We start from the raw sequence: 22,270 nt of genomic DNA, 5'->3' as shown, positions 1-22,270 counted from the left end.
CCTTCCTGAATGCATTTCTTTTGCCCCTTCTTTGACTTCAGACTCCTTAAGTGTAGGGAACATGTTTCATGCTTGTTTATTGCCACTTTTCTCCAGCATCTAGCACTTGCTTTGCATGTAGTGGTTCAGTCAGTGTTGGTTGGCTGAATGCATGAATACCAGGTGAGTAGACCAAAAAAGTCAGGAAATTCTCTTCCCTGGAGATATCTTCAGTTGGGATTAACAGAGAGAGAAAGAACCTACATTTCAAACCAAGGCTGGAGGGGATGTGTCATGAACACCACCCAAATCCTAAGCAGCATGGCAATCCAATTCTTTGTAGGTGTTGAACCTTTTTTTCTTTATGAGGTATAACTTATATTTTATATAATTAAATTCATGACATTCTAATGAATTTATAATTTTAAATATATTTATTATCTTTATAAACATAATTTTAATAATTTTAAAAAATTATAATGAAATTACATTAAATTTTATAAATGTGATCACAATTCACATGAAGATATTGATGGTGTGGTGCCAAGACAGGTCTGAAAGATGCATTGGGCTAATCAGTGCTGTTTCTATTTTTAATAAATTAATTTCCTGGATGTAGATAGCTAGGGATTTTGTGGTACTTCAAAGGTTCCAGGTCTCATCTTTCTTTTTATTAAATAATACTCTGTTTCTTTCCCCAATTCCATGTAAAGATGGTTTCTTCTTTTCTTAACAAACTGATCATTTTTCAAGTGCTGCTGCATTATACAGATTCCCAAAATGTTTGGCTCCGAAGTCCTAAAAGTTGCTCCAGAAGCCAGCAAAATACTTTTATTTCCAAGCTCAGGTTCTGATTGCACGTTCCTCTCTTATGCTGTATCCTCAGTCCCCATCCTTTCATTTCTAAAGTGGAGATCATGTGATTAGCTCTGACAGCTCCCTGAGATTTAAAAATGTCCATAAATGGGAGGCACTTCCAGGCCTACACAGAAGTCCATTGTAGGCACTGAAGAACAATCATTTCCATGTCTGGTTATTTTTACCTATCCTATTTCAAATGTATCATGTATAAAATGCCTAAAGAATCATTTATGGAAAATGTTACTGAGAACAGAAACTAGAATCTCTTTCTGTGATGGCTTCTCCAACTGAGACGTATCAACCATCCCTTCAACATTCACAAGAGACTATCCAAGAGAATAGCCCTATCCTCCCCAAAGTTCCTTTTCCTAGCTGGGGTAATGGCAAGGACTCTGATAGTGCAGCAGTGAATTCTGACTGTCCCACAGGGGAAATGTTGAACAATGATCTTCTGAATGTCAGAGGGGAATGTGCAGCTGCCATACCTAAGACATGGGAAGAGCCGGCCTCTTTGATCTCCCGGTGAGTGGAACGAGCTATTGCTTCATCCATCTCCTGTTCAGAAACCTGAATTGGAGCAGAAAGCAGAAATTAGGGGTTTTTGGCTCCTCAACACAGGATGCCAGGATCAGAGAAGGAGCAACTGGTCTGCAGGACAAAGCAAAGCCAAGGCGGAGTCAAACCTCACTGTCATTCTTCATCTTAATAACTTACTGACACATGAGAAGGAAGGAGACAAAGACAGCTTAACAGATGGCTTCACAAAATCCTTTGAGATTCCAGTAACCCAGGGTTGACAATTCCTCTCCTGCTGACCTGAAGGAACTTGGCGTCTGACTCCAGCTCTTTCCATCTGCTTTCAGTGGCCCTCTCCTCCTCTTCCTACCTGCTCCTGCCTCAAGGCTCAGGGCTACAAGAGACTGGATTTAGGAAGACTCTGGCATGACCAGCCTCTTCCTTTGTTATTAGCTTCCCTCCAGAGCATTTTGACCGCAGGTGCCTTGGTAACCTTCCTTTTTGTCTTTTCTGGACTTCAAACTTACTGCCTGCTCTCCCATCTGGCCCCTCCATAGTACTTAGCTCTTCTGTTCCTCCTGGCTCATCCCTGTGATCATCTTGCCCTGTCACCCCCATAGCCTTACTGAATGCTGTCTGTGACATGTCCATGTGCCCTGGACATAATATTTGACATTGATGTGGATGGGACTCTCTTGGCCTGAGCCAACATGACATTAACGGAGCTCAATGCTCTTGTCTACTATTTGTTTGTCATCACTAATCCAGAAACATTTTATTGTCATGTTAGGACTAAAAACCTGTATTGATTTATACGTATGTGGGGGGGAGTGAAGGAGGTAGAGAGGGAGAGAAAGCGAGGAAGAGAGGAGGAAAGAAAAGGAGAGAGAGAGAGAGAGAGAGAGAGAGAGAGAGAGAAAGCAAGGGGAGTGAGAGACATTGGAAGACATCTATTCCCTCATTTTACTGATGAGGAAACTGAGGCCCAGAAAGGCTGAACAACTTTCCCAAGTCACAGAAATAGTTGAGTGGGAGAGTCAGGATTCGGACAAGGAGGGCTTGACTCTGGAGTTAGAGGACTCCGACACTTCATACTTGGGTGACCCTGGGCTCAGAGTCACTTACCTACCTTAATCTTTGGTTTCTTTATCAGTAAAATAGGGAGTTTGGACTAGAAGGGCCCAGGGGTCCATGCTGTCTCTAGGCTGATGTCACCCTCTCCTCTGACTTCAAATCCAGCACTCTTGCTGCTGTGCCACATTTCCTCTGAGTTGCTTACGTGGAAGTACAGTCCATGATGGAGCATGTCAATCTGGATTTTTCCGTATTCATTTTTAGCTTCTGCTGCTATATGCTACAGACAGAAAAAAGGAGCTTCTTTTCCCCAGCTGCTATGTAAGCCCCTGATAAGGGCAGAAAGAGGATGAGACAAATACCTCGCCCGCCCTACTCTCAGTGTCACCCCTAACTCCAATAGTTGTGATCTGCCAAGCTTGGGAGGTCTCCTCAGAAGCATGAGATTGAGGGTCAGGAAGACTTGGGTTCTACTCCTGCCTCTGACATTTACTGTGTGACCATGGGCAGGTCAAATTATCTCTTTAAGACTCAGTTTCTTTATCTGTAAAGTGGGGATTGCCTTGTGTACTGACTTCACAGTGTTTTGTATGTATTATAGTAGTCTGACCTACACCCCCCACAAAATTCTCCCTACAAGAGAGCCCATAAGTAGTTATATTTATAGTTTTTGCTTAAAAATCTCCAGTGAGGGGAAACCCATTGTCAGTTGTTAGCAGTCTATTCCATCTGAGGATAGCTTTAATCCTTAGGAAGTTTTCCTTCAGGCTGAACCTAAATTGATCTTTTCTACATGTCTACTCCATGGTTTCTAATTCTTTTTCTCTCTAGGACCAAGCAGAATCAGGCTGATCCCTCTTCTAGGTGAGAGGTCTTCAAACACTTGATGGCAGTTATGTCTAAATATCCCCAGTTCCTTCAGCTGACAGTCATTCTGGAGTGACCTTAAGGCCCTTCATCATCTTGTATATCTCTGATAAGATGTAAGATATGATTTCTTGAGACATTTCATTTTTCATTTCTTTTTATTTTTTGCTTTCAACTCTTCAGTACCTAAAAGAATGTGGCACATAGTAGGTACTTAATCAATACCTATCTGCTCATCGACCGATTCTGGTTGCTCTCCTCTTGAAACCCTATGGCTTCCCAGAGTCCTTCAAATGTGGTAGCCAGACACGAATACAATAGTATTTAACTGGAGCAAATTTTTGGGACATACAACTAGCTCCTTATTGCTTGAATCTTTCTCTCTTTTAATGCAATCTAAGATAATTTATCTTTACAAGACTAATTTTTAGTCACTTCTACTTTGGGACAATTTTTTTATGCTTATCTTGATGATTTACCCACTGAAATAGTCAATACTTGAATTTTTAGAAGGTTCTCATGAAACTGATTTTTGAATCCAAAAGCAAAGGGGATGTAGCTTTGACTTAATGTAGCTTTTTCAAGTATCCAAATAATACATGTAAGTAATAAAAAGTGATCCTTTGGAGAGGAATCCAGAGATGGGCTTTCATCTTTTAAATATATGGATTTAAACAGAATTCGGTATGAAGTTTGAACACTTAAAGTTATCATCATGTTTCATCTTTCACATACTATGTTTCCAACATTCATATTCTTCTAAAGAGTAGATCTAAGGACCTGGCAAATCACTATCACTCTTTGGGCTGAACGGAGGAACATGCACACAAATAACTACATAGGGTATGATTATGAAGTAAGTTAGAAGCATTGAAAACTGGGGGTAAGCTCAGGAAAACCTTCACACAACTTCTGACTCTGAATACCAAAGAACAGCCATAGGACTAATAGCCAATTTCTAAATCTCCAATACTGCCCATTCTTTCATTGTTTAAAAACCAGTCGTCCCTCAGGAGGCAGACTCAGTTACCGCAGGGAAGCTGATCAAAATGCTTAAGAGCCAATAACCAATAAATATCTGGTACCCTAGGGAAAATGAAGACAAGGAACATGTTTCAGCCAGATATTAGGAGTTTGTATAAAAAAGAACAGGAGAATTGTGCCCCCACTGAAACTCCTAGGAAACAGAAAATGAAATAAATAAAATGAAAGGTCTTAAATACTTTTTTTAAAAGTTCCTAGCCTCATTCATTGTACATTTATCAGGTCTTTCTGACAAAATAGGAACATTTTCTTTTTTTTCTTAAAGATAGACATAAGTGCACTAAAAATATGGAATGTTACATGAATTTGCTTGTCATCCTTGTGCATGGGGCCATGCTGATCTTCCCTGCGCCATTCCAGTTTAAGCACATGCGCTGCCAAAGCAAGCACAAAATCCGAACATTTTCAAGACAGTAGGATTTAATGAGATTTAGAACTTGTTATTTTGTGTTCGTCCTTCGTTGCCGAAGAAGACCATGCCATCAGAGAAATGATGACATGACTTGCACTTGACTTTGTTATGAGTGAGGGAGGGCCGTGCAGGTCACCGGCCTCTCTTCTCCTCCAGCACTTGTTATTTTAAAGATGAGAGAAAGGAGACTCGAGGACATAAAGCCAAAGAGTCAAGCCCAAGTTTTCTGACTCCAGATTCAGACTCTTGGAACTGAACCACATTGTTGTCTTTTTATCTGTTCAAAGGAGTCTAGATTCACAAGAGACTTTAAAAGTCATCTAGTCCAACTCCCTCATTTAGAGATGAGACCCGAGAAGTGAGGTGCTTGCCCACAGTCACGTAGTATATGGCAGAAATGGGATTCAGATCTAGGGCCAGCGATGCTGTAACTAGTGCTCTTTCCATTGGACTCTCAGATGACCTTCCTAGAACTCAATCACTTAATCTCTGTCTGTCTCAGGTTCCTCAGCTATAAAATGGGGATAATAATAGCCCCTACCTCTATGGGTTGTTATGAGAGTCAAACTGAAATAATATTTGGAAAACACTTAGCACAGAGCCTGGAATTTAGTAGGTGCTTAATAAATGCGCTGTTCCCTTCCCTACCAGGAATAGAATTAAAAATTAGAAATTGTTTTTAAAAGGAGAGGAGGGAGCAGCCAAATAAAGGTTAAAATAAATCCATTGATTAACATATATCTTATCTTACTTATAGGAGAGCCCTCATTTCCTCACTCAAAATCAGCTTACAATTCTAAGACTGTTTATGTGGATTCCAGGCCCATAGGAGAGCTGAAGGAGCGAAGCACACTGGGAGCAATGTAAGGCAAAGGGAAGGACAGACTACAAAAAGCAGACACAAGAACTCAGAAGTCATAGACATCAGGGGCCATCTATTACAGGGCCAAACAGCCTTACATATCCGGAGGGCCCCAGGATGATATTCATGATGACGACTCTCAATCCAGAAAAAGTTAGTTTAGTTCTTTACCCTATGTTTTAAAGGTATGTCAAGACACAGGAATTTACCAGTAATTTAAAAAAATTTACATGAGAATTTTGTTGTTGACATTAAGAAAAACTAGTCATCAATGAAAACAAAACACAAGGAAACATAAAGATTTCTATCCAAAAAGATTTAAATGTTAACAGAGTAATTTGGTACTTAATGGGCTAAACCCTCAACCCAGAAAAACCTGGGAACTGCTCATTCCCTCAGGTTCTAGACAGCCAGCTCTTGAATCTGTTCATAAACTAGCAAAAATTTAATTCATATAGAATTGAGTTTAAAAAAAATACAAAACCCAACAACTTGAATTATCCAAAGTGTTATCAGAGACCGTACCTCTTTTTAATATATCATGGCTTGAACTTCAAAAAAGAATTATGAGAGGAATACATTTCCCCAGGGTAAACCTAATTTATCCTTTTAAGAACATTTTAAAACTAACACATTTGACTATAAGGCTAGAGGTTAACAAAAGCATACTGTAAATACTCTATGGGGTAATGCGTTGCCTAGGTATTGGCACTGAATTATTCTGAAGAAAGAAATAATACCCCCACTTATCTGGAAGTCAGATTTCTGGCAACCTCAACCCCATAAGATAAGAAGAAAGCAAGAGAGGCATCTGGACTGCTGTCCCACAGGCTGGCCACCAACCAGAAAGAGAAGACACTCGTATGCTGTCAATAGAAGTGAAAATTGACAAGCAACAGTAAAAAACAAAAACAAAACAATGCAGTAAAATAATTGTATGAGAGTACTGTACAAGGACCAGTAATAATATTGACCCTGAGCAATGAAGAAAAGTTTTAGTTATATTCAATATGCTTACTATAAGAAAGCAACAACTGAACAATGACTGTGGTATACAATTGTGATAGCGTACTACTGTGGTATAAAAAATGATGAGCTCAGTGATTTTAGAAGAAACATGGAAAGGCTTGCATGAAATAAAATGAAACAAGCAGAACCAAGTGGAAAATGTGTATTATAATAGCAATATTGTTCTAAGAATGACTTTAACAAATAAGTTATTTTATCTATTATAAAAATCCAAATTAACTCTAAAGGACATATGAAGAAAGGCACTGTATCTGTATCCAGAGAAAGAACTGATAAATACAAATATGTGTACAATAATTTTACATACATATAATTATTTCTGTCCAATGGTAATCATCTCTAGGGTGGTGGAAGGCGGGAGGGAAGAAAACATTTTTTTAAAATTTACATGAGAATTTTGTTGTATATTTGAAAGAAATAGCAAGTAGTATACAGTAGAGTTGGAATTTTATATAGAATCATCTTTTTTATTGTATGCTGTCATGGAAATGCTTGGTTTATTCCATAAATTAAAAACAATACTTCTTTACTTATGTTATGCTATACAGCTTTTTCTGATTTGTTTAGATCTTTTTGGTCTTGTTTCCCCAAATAGGAGTTGTGAGCTTCGTGAGGGTAGGAAGGAGGCAGTGGTCAGAGAACCAGGGTTTGCATCCTGCCTCTGACACTTTCTACCTCTGTGACTCTGGGTAAGTTTCCTTAATTTCCATGGGATTCAATTTCTTCACTTATAAAATGAAGGTGTTGTACTAGAGGGGTCTCTGAGGTTCCTTTTATCTCTAGATGTATGATTTCCATATGCCATGAATTTAATGCCTTTCTTTTTTTTTTTATATTTGGAAACATGACAGAAATCAGTAGAAATGGATATTTCCACTTGGAAAGGAGAACAGAAAAAGAGGACTGCATATGAAACCTCCAGTATGTGCAACTTGGTTTTTTTTTAAGCACACACACATATATGTGTGCATGTATTGTGTGTGTGTGTACATATATGGACATATATTCTTTGGTTTCACACCTCACTCACTGCAGTGCTCTTGACATAATGGGTAACCAATAAATGCTTCCTACTGAAAATTACCATACCCTATGTTAGATTAAAATTCCTCATGAATCGAGAAACTCTAGGTAATAAATAGTTTCATTTCAATCATTTTGAGCTGTTGGTTCAAAAAGTGGCGTATGCTATTGCCATACCAACCCCTTCTTTACTTTTAAACAAATGAAACCAACTGACCAGGTGCTGGTCGCTGCACCACCAAGATCAGGACTATGGGCAAGTTCTTTATAACATGGCAGGTCTCCTGGTAGGACAAGGAGTTGACTGGAGTACCACTGATAGAGACAATCTCATCTCCAACATTCAGCTGTCCTGTCACTTCCTAACACAATTACAATCAGAAGTCATCTTTAATAGCTCTCGGAAAACAATCATTAGAACAAAGAACATGGAAGGTATGCAGAAGTCAGGCCAAGTTTTAATGCAATTAAGACTTTCAAATCAGTCAACCAAGACTTCCTAGGAAGTGCTATATCAATGTTCATTCCTTTCTCTTTCCCTTCCCCAGTCAGTCAGTAAGTATTTCTTAACCCCACTTTTTTATCGAAGGTATTGTGCCAAGCACTGGGGATATAAAAAGAGACAAAAGACAGTCCCTGCCTTCAAGCAACTTACAATCTAAAATGGGAGGAAAAAAGGAAACAAACATGTATAAATAAGCTACATATCAAATAAACAGGAAATAATTAAGAGAGGGAAAACCTTAGAATTAAGAGGGGTTTGGAAAGCTTCCTGTAGAAAATGGAATTTTAGTCAAACATGAGGAACAGAATTACTGTTATAAACAGTAATTATCTATCTATCTATCTATCAATCTGTCTGTCTGTCTGTCTGTCTATCTATCTACAAAAGAAATTGGGAAAGATGTTCATGAAACAATGAAAAGTCAAGTACAGAAGAAGAAAAGTGGAGTACACACTGATAATGTAGGTGATAGAGAGCAAAAGTGGATAAGAACAGAAAGAGAATCGTGGTAGAGGTTTAGAGAGAGTGACTAAAGCTTTTATAACTTTCGTTCATCAAAATTCATTAATTTGAATATAAATAGCTACTCAGCAAGATTAATTGTTACTTGGTATGGGTGGTCAATGCTGTTTCTTTTAAGAACAAATTTTTGGTTGATTTTTTTTACTTCACTACATTTTGCAATCTATCCTAACTCATTCTTTCATCTCCCAGAGAGCAGTTCTTTACAATAAACATTAAGCATTTCAAAAAGAAAAGAACGTTCTCAAGTAGTTGAAGCCATGCAGAGCAGGAATAGTTTGGATCAATGAACTCTCCATGAGTTCCTCAGATTCCTGTGGACAGATCTCTTGAGAGGAAGGGCAGGTTACCGTGTTAACAAACTTCACTTTACTCACTCATGTCAATTATTTCTATCTCTTTACGTTTCACTCCCAGCTTCGCTTTAAAAATAAGAAGAGGAAAAAGAATTTGATGATAGTAAATTGTTTTGTTCCCATTTTCTGGTTAACATGCTGTGTGACAGTGTGACTAGAAGGAAAGACTAAAAATATAGATAACCCATAAAGGAAATGATCATGAATTATTTTAGATCATGCATTAACTTTCTCCATTAAAATTGAGACTCATAAAATGTTAGCCCTGGGAAAAGCCCTAGAAATCATCTAGAGTACATTCCCTGCCTTTTCCATCCTTTTCCCACCTTTTTTTTTTCAAATCAGGAATTGGAGGTGCAGAGTTCATAGGATTGTAAGATTGATTTTGAGCTTCAAGGGACCTTCGAGAATATTGAGAACAACATTCTCTTTTTAAAGATGAGGAAACCAAGGCAAAAAGAAGTTGAGTGACTTGTCCGGGATCCCAAAGCCAATAAATGTTAATGGGAGGATCTGAACCCATGTTTTCCTGACTCTGAGACCAGTGTTCTACTCAGAACATTTTCCCACTGCCCTCATGGGCTCCTCAAACTTATTGTTTATTATTGTTTGTTAGAAGTGAGCCTGTCTAACAAGCCCCTAACAGTGAGAAATATGCTCCCCTTAAACAAAGAACCATACCTATTGTGAAATCAGGAAAGCTTTTATTAATCTTTACGGCCAGAATGGATGGTAGCCTCCCCAGTAAAGTTACAGGACTGCTCAAACACATTCAAAAAGATGGGGCTTTTTATACTCGTCTTCCTAAATTTGAATCTCCTGCCATACCGTCCCCTGGCCATATGACTCCATGTTCTCCTCTCTGATGGGCCCTTCCTCACACAGCAACTTGAGCCTGTACGTTAGTTTCTGACCTCTAACCGGTTCACACTTGGTCATTACTTAGGAATATGGAAAACAGAACGTTCTTGTTTCCCACATGGCTTCAAAAATAACTCAGCAAATATTGGGATATCTTCCTAGGGAAGAATTTTACACATGGTAAAGCTTAACTAACTTTCCTTTTGTAGACATGCCAGTTTGAAATGAAAACATTAGCAATGTAACCCGTTTCCAAGGGGAGAAAAGGGTTCATTTTATTAATCTAAAATTTTTAGTACCAGGTTTAAAAAAAAATTAAGTTCTCCTGTTTGCTGTCTCCTATCATAAAAACTTGACTAATGACCTTTGAAAAAAAGTAAATCTAATATGTCTTGAAAAGAAGTCTTAGAGCATCATGAGAAAACACGCTACTTCACATATTTGTCAGCAGTTGCAATAAGGGCTATGGGTTAACAGCAATGTTCGTATCTAGCCTCAAGTGATTGACCCAAACCCCATGACGTAAATGTCGCTTAATAGCAAACTTTAAGAAATCGGAGAAGACTGACATTTTAAACACGCAACATGACTGAAGGAGTGCTTCTGTTGCTGCTTTTTTAAAAAGGACTTCAAAGTTTTAGAAAAATCTTGCCTCATAACATGTGTGATATGTATACATACACACATATACATACACACATGTGCATATATATACACATCTACATATATATACACACGCTCGTATATATATATATGTGTGTGTGTGTGTGTATGTGTGTGTGTGTGTGTGTTTAAATACAGAAGATATACAGAGGCACTTAAATTCCTTAAGTTTGATTTCTAAAATCAAACTAGGATACGTATGCCACCAAAGTGACTTGAATCCCTGGGGTCAGAGGGTCCTGTTTCCTTGGATGGTTCTAGGCTGGATAGTGTGTTTCTCATTTTGTGAAGATCTTTGTCACCACCTGCGTTTCCCTATTCATAAAGTAATAGAAGCACTTCAGAGTTTGTTTGTCCCATTCTCCCACCCTAACCCTTAGGCCTATAGCCAAAACCAAGGAATATGGGGGCAGAAATAAATCTCACTGTGGGCTTCTATCTAAACTGATTGATTTTATTAATCAATAAGCATTCATTAGGCACCTACTATGTGCCAGACACTATGCTAAGCTCTGGGGATATGAGTGCAAAGGCTGAAACAATCCCTACTCAGAAGGAGCTTATAGTCTATCTAAAATAAAAGGGAAACTGTGGATGAGGGTAGAACCAAGAGGTCATCGAACATTTCTGTTTTCCTAATCATTCAGTGAAAAGGGCTCAAATGAACACTGAAAGCAGCCTTGAAGGAGAGGGAAGAAGACACAGAGGGGCAGCTTGGAAAGAGGAAGCCAATGGGTGAGAAGTTAGAATAGGTGACTTGCTAATATGTTTAAGCTGATGTAGCTAGCAGATCCACCTCTTTCCTCAAGTTCCTAAGATACTACAGGAGCCTTTTAGTGCTGGGGGAAATTTCTTCAATTCAGATGATTTCTGTCTCATAACCAACTTTTTACCCCACACTCAAAGCAAAAAACAAAACAAGACAAAAAGAAAGTTACCCTCTCTGCAGCTCCACCAGGCCTTAAACCTCTTATCACCACTTTTAAGGGAGTGGCCTGGATTTCCAAGTCCAGACCAAAGGATTCATCTTCCAAACGAATTAAATGAACAGTTTCTAAGCTGTTGGACCTAGAGTTGTCCTCTGTCACAGCCCTCTTGCTCTGTGGGGTTATCCTGGCCACAGACTTGTGGCCAGAGCCAGGATCCTCATTCTTCTGTTTGGGGGAACCAGGGCACTCAATGCTCATCAGGCTTTTGACTCTGGTGATGGCTTTGTGCTCCAATTTTGGTGACTTCTTGGATTCAACTTATTCCCTCAGGCCCAAATTGCCAGGGCTCTGAGGCACTAGGATAGTCAAAAAACTTTCCTGGAAGCAAAGGTAAGTCTATGATCTGCTCAGAAGTCTTGTCCTCCACCTTCCCTCCTGAGCTGCCCATCAAAGGTGCTCTATTTCCTGGCTGCCATAGCTGCCATGGATGAATTTGAGGTGATCACCCTGGAGTCCTCTGCCTGCAATGGAGTAGAACCTGGGAGGAACTCAGAAAACAGAACATTGTCTCCATCTCTCACAAACTCCTCTTCATCACTGGCATCTTCAGCATCAAAGTAGCTGATTCTCATCTGTCGGAGGAGTGAGCTTCGGGCAGCCTTTGGGCTTCCAGGGAGGCTGGCTTGCCTGGTCACTTCCAAATGCTTATGGAAAGGTCCTGAGGCCTTTTTGCTTCCAGATGATACAAGGCTGTTAGCTCTAGCTTTTCCTGATTCTTTGGGACCTAGGAAAGAAAGAATTCAAATGAACATTAGTCTTTCCTCTAAATGGGTTTATGCCATCCTTATCAACTTGATACAAGGACTTTAGTACTTCTGTGTGCTCGGAATGACTGGCATATATGATCTTTTCAGAGGTAACTCCAACATGACATCCCATTAGCCCTACCACTGGTCTCTAAAAATAATAATTATAGGACATAACATGCCAAGTGGAAAGAACGACCAAGTTGGAATAACAGACCCTATGTTATAATACCAGTTCTGTTACTGCTTGTGTGACCTGAAGCAATGCACTTCACCTTATGTCAGGCCTGTTCTCTCATTTGCAAAATGAAAGATTGGACTCCATGGCCTCTAAGTTTACTTCCAGCTCTAAATCCAGGATCCTAGGAACTAATGGTTATATGGCCTTTTAATGCTTGAGGTGCTTTTCATATTTTGTCTTATGGAACCTGACAACAACTTTGTGAGCTGGGTACCAGAGGTATTATTTTCTCTATTTTACAGATGAAAAAACTGAGGGGGAAATAATCTAAGTGACTTGTCAGTAGACATGGAGCTAATAAGTTGAAGAGGCAGGATTTGAATTTAGGTCTTCTTTATTCCAAGTCCAGCATGCTGAGTGCAGTAGCCTGGTTTCCTCACCTAAGGATTCCCGATCTAAAAGCAGATAGGATTTTGCCTTTTGACTTTTCCTTGTCTTCCTATTGAACTAGTCTTATTCTTTACCCATCTCTTGGATGTTCTGGCTAATTTCAACATCTCTTTCTTCTGGAGAATGAAAATGCATATATGACATCCTCTGTAATGGTTAGTACATTGTGGGCATAAAATAGAAATAGCACAGGGGGAATTTCTTCTAACGGGGCAAAGTGTTCCTTCATTCACCTGCCCTAGCTGTGCATGACAGAATTTCAAGTGTCCTTGAATGTTAAGAATAATGAAAAGATTGTTATAGATGAGATTACCGACCTTATCCGTTTATTGTACATTAGTCATAGTGGTAATAGTAGTGGTAATAATAATTAGCTAGGGAATATTATTAAGAAATTGTTATTAACAATAATGAAATGATTGTTATAGACATAATTACAAACTATTCCTTTAGTGAAGGAGGAGTAACCACTTGCACATCAGTTTGCTCCCAGACTAGGTCCTCCCTCCACCAGGAACTAGGGCGGGCAGAAGGCTGTGAGGATAGAGGCTCCTGGGGATTCCTGGGGCCTCAGACTTACTTAGGCTGCTGGGAGGAAGAGTGCCATCATCCAAAGGGTTGCTCCCTCTCCTCTGGTGCATGTGGTCCTCATCTCCAGAGCTGGCAACCATGGAATCTGAATAGGACAGAGGGCTCAGGACATCTTGTGAAAAATATTGTGAGAGCTCTGATTCAGAGCTGAGGGAGCCCTGCAGAGGAAAGAAAATGTGAGACGGCTGAGGATGGTGGGAGACGGAGAGCAAGGCTTATTTATACAACCACAGAACACACACAGATCCTTTGGCACGTTGAGAGTTCCAAAGTCATTATTTTTGCTTTTTCCTGGAATCACATTATTCTAATCAAAATTCTCTGTCATTTGAGATAGCTGGGACACTAAACAGCCACATCATGACACGTTTTTTTAACAAATCAAGAAATGAAAAAAAGCCAAGTGTTTGTGGGTCCATTTTTTTCTGGACCAACAGATGCTAAACATTTTCATTATAGAAAGTGTTTACTTTCTGGATTTCATCATCCAAACCCATCATTCTTCAAGAGGTATCAACATTCTCCAGAATCACTGGGGGACAAACCACAGAGAAAAACTGAAGATTAACTGGTCCAAACCTGAAGTTCAGCAGAGAGCAGGAGAATTCAAACAGGTATCAATCCATTTCGCATTTAAGGATGGTATTGGGAGAAATTCTGTAGCCTACCCAATACGCACATATGCCCAAGAAGTTAATCAAGTACTATTCTGGTTTGTCCTCTGTTGTAAAAACCCCAGCCATTAGGGCACAGGAGACAAAGACAATGGCATTTAAAAGTGATAATAATATGACTGCCCCATGCAATCTGAAAGTGCTAAATGTAGATTTTCTTTTGAACATGGGAGTTTTTATCTAGCTCACTTTGTCCCAAAGTTTCTCTCTGATCTCCACTTTATTCTTCTTTCCAGACTCTTGGGGACCATATATCCCCAAGTACCACAGTCCTGCTACTTCAGTCCTACCATCTTCAGGTTATTTTCATGACCTCTCTTTAGATTCTTTTCCTGGAGGAAGCTCCATGGCTCTACCAGTCAGGGACCAGTAAAGGTAAAATAAAACAGCAACCCTCTCCCGCTTCTACTAGAGGGTAAGGCAGTCTATCAACATGGCCTGTTTTTTAAATTTCAAAATAATCTTATTAGATTTTTTCTATTTATATCCCAAATGTCATTTTCTCCAAGATTTCCCCTGAATAGTTAATATGAAAACCACTCCTTTTCATTTTGCATGTCAAACTAACAGAATACAAAAGTTCTGTTCTGGTGCCTCACTGTGGGTTCTTGAAGGTTATACTAAGAAAACCCAATCTCTGGTAGGTTCCACTACACCAGAAAGACTTCAGGTAGGGTAGTAAATAGAACACTGAGTCAGTGCTCTGAGGATCTGCTTAGCTAAATATGTAGGGATTCATCACCAAATAACCAGTAGGCTCAAACTTGGGGAAGCCTTTAACAATGACAACCCAATATCCAACTTTTTTTTAAACTTTGCATTGAAATCATCCTCTCTCAAAGTTTCTTCCCTCAACTCCTCTTTTCCTATCTGAGGGGGCAATGGAAAATATCCTACATGAGGACACCCTAACCTATTCAGGGTAGCCCTTTGTACTCACAAGCCCATAATTACTGTCTAATTTGGGAGGGAAAGAAAAAAAGGAAGGGAGATCTAGCAGAGAAGAAAGAGGACAGAAAATGAAAAGAAAGTAGAGGAAATGGGTCAAATCAAAGAGGGACAAAGAGCAAATGGGGAGATTGTGAAAGAATGAAGCACCTCTCCTCTCTAATACTTCTACTCCCCTGTGACTGGAGAGGAAAGGTCTGGTTTGTGGGTGGTTATTCTTGGGCCATGTATGTACCCAAGTTTCTGTGATTTTATGGGTTTAAACATGTTGCCAGGACACTAGATTTTCAGGGCTCTCACTGCTCTAAGTTCCTGTCTTTCAGATTTTCTAGAACATCCTGACAATAAGACTGATTTACAATCTCCCAAACCTCTGCTTCAATTTTAGGCCAAAGAGCTTTGGGTGGGTCACTGATTCCTTTCAGTAGAAGGAATGCCTTGAATAGTTTGAACCATGCTCCAAATATGTTTTCTGTTTCCCTTTCTACCCCCAACAGAAACATCAGCACACAAAAGCCCAATCACCCCGCACCTCTGCCTCCTTGGATCAGCAAAACAGCAAGATTGTTTTCTCAGTGATTTCTTATAAGCAACACAAGAATATAACCTTACCACATTTTTATTAATATTAATACAATTTTCTGCATAGCCATCTACTACCTGGGCAATAATTACACAAATACTAATAACAGTACCTTATATAGAGCGTTAAGGTTTGTAAAGTGTCTTCAAATAACACCTCATCATATCTTCAAAACCATCATGGAAGGTAGGTACTGTTAGAATTCCCATTTCTTAGATGAGGAAACAAAGGCTTAGAGAGACAATCATACAGCTACGATGTGTGTTGGATTTGAACACAGGTCTTCCTGATTCTAAGCCCATCCACAGCACCACCTAGCAGTTAGGAGAAAGCTGAAATGGATGATCTTTTGAGGTCCCTTTTAGGTCTAAGAGGAAGCTCTAAAGCTCACAAGTCCTATTGGTGACCCCCTGCTTTCCTCCTTTCATCTTTACTGTGTCAGTCAGTATTCACACTACCTTTTAGATGATATTTCTCCAGTTTTAGGTTTAGCGCTAGTCAAAAGTCTTCAAAAGTGTGCCTTGTGGATTCTCTAAGGACCTCTAGCTGTCCTTAGATGCTCTACCTCTATCTCCTGTAATTGTTCCCACTACCACCAGCTTGCCTTCTTTTACCTCCCAGCTAGGCTTTTGATTTGGACTTCATCACCTTGCCCCCTTCTGTGTGAGAACCTGCATCATCACATGATTTGTGTGTTTTCTTCCTCTATTAGAATATAAACTCCTTCTTAGGATGAAATTACCATCCATCTCAAGAGAAAAACTGATGGAGTCTGCTCAAAACATACATTTTTCCTACATTTATTTTTCTTGAATTTTTTTCTGTTTTTTTAATTACATGACTAACATGAAAATATGTTTTACATGGCTGCAGGTATACAACCTATATCAAATTCCTCACTTTCTCAGTGTGGGTAGGGAGGGAGAGAATTTGGAGGTCAAAAATTTTTTTTAAATCAATGTTAAAAATTATCTTTTGCATGTACATGGGGAAAAAGAAAATATTAAATTTGTAGAATAGGGGGAGCCAAGATGGCGAAGTAGAAAGATGCACATACACATAGCTCCGAACCCACAAACCACAGAACGGCAGAGGGGACTAACCCAGGGCGAATTCTGCACCCAGAGACCACGGAATATTGGAGCGAGGGAGATTTCTGTTCCGGAGAGACCTGCAAACCTCTCACGGGGGTCCTTCGCGCCGTGGACTGGGCGCCAGGGAGGGTAGCAGAGAGCAACCATACTGCGGCAGTGACACCGTGAGAAAAAGATCCGAGAGGGCTACGGGACGGGATCTCCAGCGGCCACGCGGGTCCCCCCACCCACAGAGGGACCAGCAAACCTCTCGCAAAAGGTCCGTCGCGCTGCAGACGCGGTGCCCAGCCAGGACCTGTGGCGGCGGCAGCGGCCACGGCTCTGAGAGGCACAGATCTGAAAGGGCTCCAGAGGCGGGATCTTCAGCGGCAGCACGGGCCCCCCCCACCAACAGGTGACTGACGGGGGTAGGTGAGAGAGTCTCTTTGGCGGGTTGAGAGGGGAGTGAGGTGCCCCCAAGGCTCGGGCCCCCCCCCCGGGAGGTGGGGGCTGAGAGGCGGATGCGGACGGGGCTCCCCAAGCGAGCGGGAGCTTGGATCCATTGTGGAAGGTCTGTGCATAAACCCCCTGAGGGAACTGAGCCAGAGAGGCGGCCCTGCCCCTGACCTCAGCACCTGAGCCTAATTTAACACTGAATAACAGCCCTGCCCCCGCCAAAAATCCTAAGGCGGGAAGCAGCATTTGAATCTCAGTCCCCAAACGCTGGCTGGGAGGACCAGGAGGCAAGGTGGGTGTGAGGAGAACATTCAGAGGTCAGGCTACTAGGTGGAGAAAATGCCAAGAAAAGGGAAAAGAAATAAAACTTTTGAAGGGTACTTTATTGGAGAAAAAAACACTTCCTCCCTTCCTTTCTGATGGGGAGGAACAAGGCTTGCCATCAGGCAAAGACACAGAAATCGAGGACTCTGTGTCCCAGCCCACCCAATGGGCTCAGGCCATGGAAGAGCTCAAGAGGAATTTTGAAAATCAAGTTAGAGAGGTGGAGGAAAGACTGGGAAGGGAAATGAGAGGGATAAGGGAGAAGCATGAAAAACAGATCAGCTCCCTGCTAAAGGAGAACCAAAAAAATCTTGAAGAAATTGGCACCTTGAGAACTAGCCTAACTCAGCTTGCAAGGGAGGTGCAAGGGGCCAATGAGGAGAAGAATGCTTTCCAAAGCAGAATTAACCAAATGGAAAAGGAGATTCAAAAGCTCACTGAAGAAAATAGATCTTTCAAATCTGGAATGGTACAGATGGAAGCTTTGGACTTTTCGAGAAAGACAGATATCTCAGAACATACCGCGCAGATTCGAAAAATGGAAGATAATGTGAAATATCTTATTGGAAAAACAACTGACCTGGAAAATAGAATCAGGAGAGACAATGTAAAAATTCTGGGACTACCTGAAAACCATGATCAAAAGAGGAGCCTAGACATCATCTTCCATGAAATTATCAAGGAAAACTGCCCTGAGATTCTAGAACCAGAAGGCAAAATAAATATTCAAGGAATCCGCAGAACACCGCATGAAAGAGATCCAAAAAGAGAAACTCCTAGGAGCATTGTGGCCAAATTCCAGAATTCCCAGGTGAAAGAGAAAATATTGCAAGCAGCTAGAAAGAAACAATTCAAGTATTGTGGAAATACAATCAGGATAGTACAAGACCTGGCACCTTCTACATTGAGGGATAGAAGGGAATGGAATAGGATATTCCAGAAGTCAAAGGAACTAGGACTGAAGCCAAGAATCACCTACCCAGCAAAACTGAGTATAATACTTCAGGAGAAAAAATGGTCTTTCAATGAAATAGAAGACTTTCAAATTTTCCTGATGAAAAGACCAGAGCTGGAAAGAAAATTTGACTTTCTAACAGAAGAATGAAGAGAACCATGAAAAGGTGAACAGCAAAGAGAAATCATAAGGGACTTACTAAAGTTGAACTGTTTACATTCCTACATGGAAAGACAATATTTATAACTCTTGAAACATTTCAGTATCTGGGCACTGGGTGGGAGTACACACACACACACATGCACACACGCACACATACATAGAGACAGAGTGCACAGAGTGAATTGAAGAGGATGGGATCATATACTAAAAAAAAAAAAAAAAAAAAAAAAAACGAAATCAAGCAGTGAGAGAGAAATATTGGGAGGAGAAAGGGAGAAGTTATATGGGGCAAATTATCTCTCATAAAAGAGGCAAGCAAAAGACTTACTAGTGGTGGGATAAAGAGGGGAGGCAAGAGAAAAACACGAGGTCTACTCTCATCACATTCCACTAAAGGAAAGAATATAATGCACACTCATTTTGATAGGAAAACCTATCTCATACTACAGGAGAGTGGGGAACAGGGGCACAAGCAGGATGGGGGGGAGGATAGAGGGGAGGGCATGGGGAGGAGGATGCAATACGAGGTCGACACTCATGGGGAGGGAAAGGACCATAAGAAAATAGAAGTAATGGGGGACAGGACAGGACGGAGGGAAATATAGTTAGGCCTATACAACACAACTAGTATGGAAATCATTTGCAAAACTAAACAGATATGGCCTATATTGAACTGCCTGTCTTCCAAGGGGAAGGGGTAGAGAGGGAGGGAGCTAAAGAAGTCGGAACTCAAAGTGTTAGGACCAAATGTAATGTTCTTACCACTGGGTAACAAGAAATACAGGTTAAGGGGTCAAGAAAGCTATCCGGCCCTACAGGACAAAAGAGAAGACGGAGACAAGGGCAGGGAGGGAGGATAGAGGAGAGAGCAGATAGGTCACAGGGGCAATTAGAAAGCATGGGTCTGGGTGGGGGGAGGGGAAAAAAGGGGAGAAAATTTGTAACCCAAAATTGTGTGAAAATAAATATTAAAAGTTTAATAAAAAAAAAAAAAGAGTATATAAGCACTGTGAGGGTGAGGTTTAACTTTGAAGCTTACAAACTAGAAGTGTTTATAGTGCCATGTGAGGACCCTGGGAAGCCACTAAGGAACCCCCTGACTTTGAGAATCCAGATGCCATGCTTCCCTCTCTGGTAATCATGGTCAGACAGTTGTTTGTTGAATTATGATCAGACATTTTGGAAGCATATCTGTTGATCTTTTGCTTTCTCTGTATTTTCTTTGAAGTTAAGGATACTGTCTCCTCTGAAATATGTGCTTTGTTAAAGGATTGATACATGTGTTTGATTAAAGTGATTGTTAACACCTGGAAAAAAAATTTGTAGAATATAAGGTTTTTGTGGACAGGAACTATCTTTCTTTTGGCTTATACTGCTATCCCCAGACTTTACTAAAAACATTTGTTCTGTATAACTTGGATTCAGTCAAAAGGCTGCACTTGAGAGCCTAGAGGTCTCCACGTGGCCTTGAAGCTGCAGGTTCCCATCCCGGCCCCGGATTACAGCTCTGTGCCCAGCACTCAGTAAGCACTTAATATGTTGCCCAGATCCAGGAGCTCTTAACATTCTTTTATGCCAGTGAAATTTATGGACTCTTTCTTTGAGTAATGTTGGTTATTTACATTTACCATTGAAGAAAATGCTAAATTTCAGTCAGAAGTTAGTGAAAACAAAGAGACATTCTATTTTTCCCCACTCCAATTCATGGATTCCTTGAGATGTATCTACAGCTCCCTTAGGAGACTGGGGATTCCAGGTCAAGAACTTCTGTAGCAGAGGTTGGTTAAGTCATTTTTCTCCTCTTTGGTTGGTCTGTGGAGAATAACTCTCTGATTGGGGTGATGTTTCATCAGGGATCATGCACCAAATTGTTGCTTAATGGGAAAAGGACTTAATATATGTCCCCATCTCCCTATTATCCTGTTTCTACCATTGCCATCTGTACCGCTAGTACTGACATGTATACAGTGTTTTCAGGTTCGCAAAGCACTGTACATCCATTATTTCAAGCTTTTTCCCTCAGACCAAAGAAAGGCAGGCTAACTAGCATTTAACCATTTCCTGCCTCACCCAAAGGAGTTTTTGTGTAAGGGACACCACCACCAAAAGGTATTGTGAAAAGGTGAAATGTGTCACTTTTAATTTAATGTTTAATATGGCTTAGAATTTATTAAACTCTGCTAGAAGTAAAAGATTAGCAAGTAAAAAAAATCTCAAGTAGGCAGCCTAGAAAAAAGGCTGAGAGTTTTGAATTTAGGTTTAATTAGCTCTTAAAGCTAAAATTTGTACTTTATGTTCAAATGGAATCATTGTATCTGACATCAGACAATGTGTTTACAGTTAAAAAATAAGGGGTTTTTCTGTCTTTAAAAAGTGATCACTTTAGGATGAGGAAAAAAGGTTTTTTGCAGGGGAGAGGGGAAGAAATGTGACTTTCTTGGTATGCAAATTATTGGACATTTAACTTCTAGTTTTTAAGGCTTGGGGAAGTAGGACAAAATTATTAGGCATTTTATTTTTAGATGAAATATGGAGGAGAATGAAGGTAATCTAAATAAAGGTTAAGAAAGAGAGAAATAAAAGCTTGAACAAATATACGAAAGGCAGAAAGAAAAAAAGAATGGTGTAAAGAAAAATAGACGATGAGGGAACAACGGGCCCGTGTGCTTCCAGCCACTCCCTCTTCCATGTTATTTCAGAAGATCTGGGCATGTTGAAAGAGTACAGAGGAAATGAAAATTTGTAGTCTGGAAAAATGACAGACAAAATTAGACAACGCTGTATTAAATTTTAAAATGGGTATTGACTGGGGTAAAGATACTGATCATTGTGATTTGTAATTGTTACAATTCAATTAATTATTAAGTTCCCAAGGACCCTGCATAGGGGGAAAGTCTAGCCCACCTTGTTAAGATTGGTTCAAAATTAGTAAGATCTCTTTTTTCCAGGCTAAAGTCAACAGTTAGAATATTAACTCAGCACATTTTAAGTTAACATAATTTTAAACTTCTTAAGAAAGAAGGAGAAAGGTTATTCAGATTGAACTTTTATCTATGTGTGTGATATATATATAACACATATATATAATTAATGTATATATATAGTTATCCGGAATTTATGATTGTAAAGTGCTTAACATAAAGGACTGCAGTATGAAGTAATTGTTCCATACCTGGTAACTTTGAAATGAGTTCTAAATGCCAAAAGTAAAAGATAATTTCTGGAAATGCATTTAATATGTATTTCCAAACTGGATTGTATTTCTATAGAAATGTGATCATTTGAAACTGCTGTAATTTGTTATAAACAAGCAGGAATAATGCTACCGATGTTTGCTATGATGATAAATTTAACATTTGAAATCTTGGCTATCATGAAAATGTGTATGCAGCGCGTTGAAAGTTCTAGTTTAGTCTCTGTGCAAGATGATTTGGAAATGCACAAACCTAAGTGGATAATGAGATGTTTCAAGGTTTAAATACATGATAATATATGACATTCCTACATTGTGTGATTTGGTAAACAATTATCAGTCCTGTGGTTAAAAGCAATTTCTCTTAATTG

The 22,270-nt window shown here is 39.9% G+C and overlaps 1 long non-coding RNA gene and 1 other non-coding gene across 2 annotated transcripts in view; one reads left to right on the top strand and one right to left on the bottom strand.

The window, feature by feature from the left end:
• Window positions 1-7,727, top strand: part of LOC140498620 (uncharacterized) — a 32,273-nt gene extending 24,546 nt beyond the window's left edge. Inside the window, exons 2-3 of the long non-coding RNA XR_011965149.1 lie at window positions 7,240-7,333; window positions 7,496-7,727. This is a non-coding gene — a long non-coding RNA (uncharacterized lncRNA). The remainder of the gene's footprint in view (window positions 1-7,239; window positions 7,334-7,495) is intronic.
• LOC140502969 (U6 spliceosomal RNA) lies at window positions 4,624-4,731 on the bottom strand. The gene has a single exon (XR_011966686.1). It is a non-coding gene; the product is annotated as a U6 spliceosomal RNA (small nuclear RNA).
• Window positions 7,728-22,270: the final 14,543 nt, after the last annotated feature.

The sequence above is a fragment of the Notamacropus eugenii genome, chromosome 4 (genome assembly GCF_028372415.1).
Source record: "Notamacropus eugenii isolate mMacEug1 chromosome 4, mMacEug1.pri_v2, whole genome shotgun sequence".
Classification (NCBI taxonomy): domain Eukaryota; kingdom Metazoa; phylum Chordata; class Mammalia; order Diprotodontia; family Macropodidae; genus Notamacropus; species Notamacropus eugenii.
Note: the sequence above shows the minus strand (reverse complement) of the source record. Positions and strands in the feature narration are given on the sequence as shown.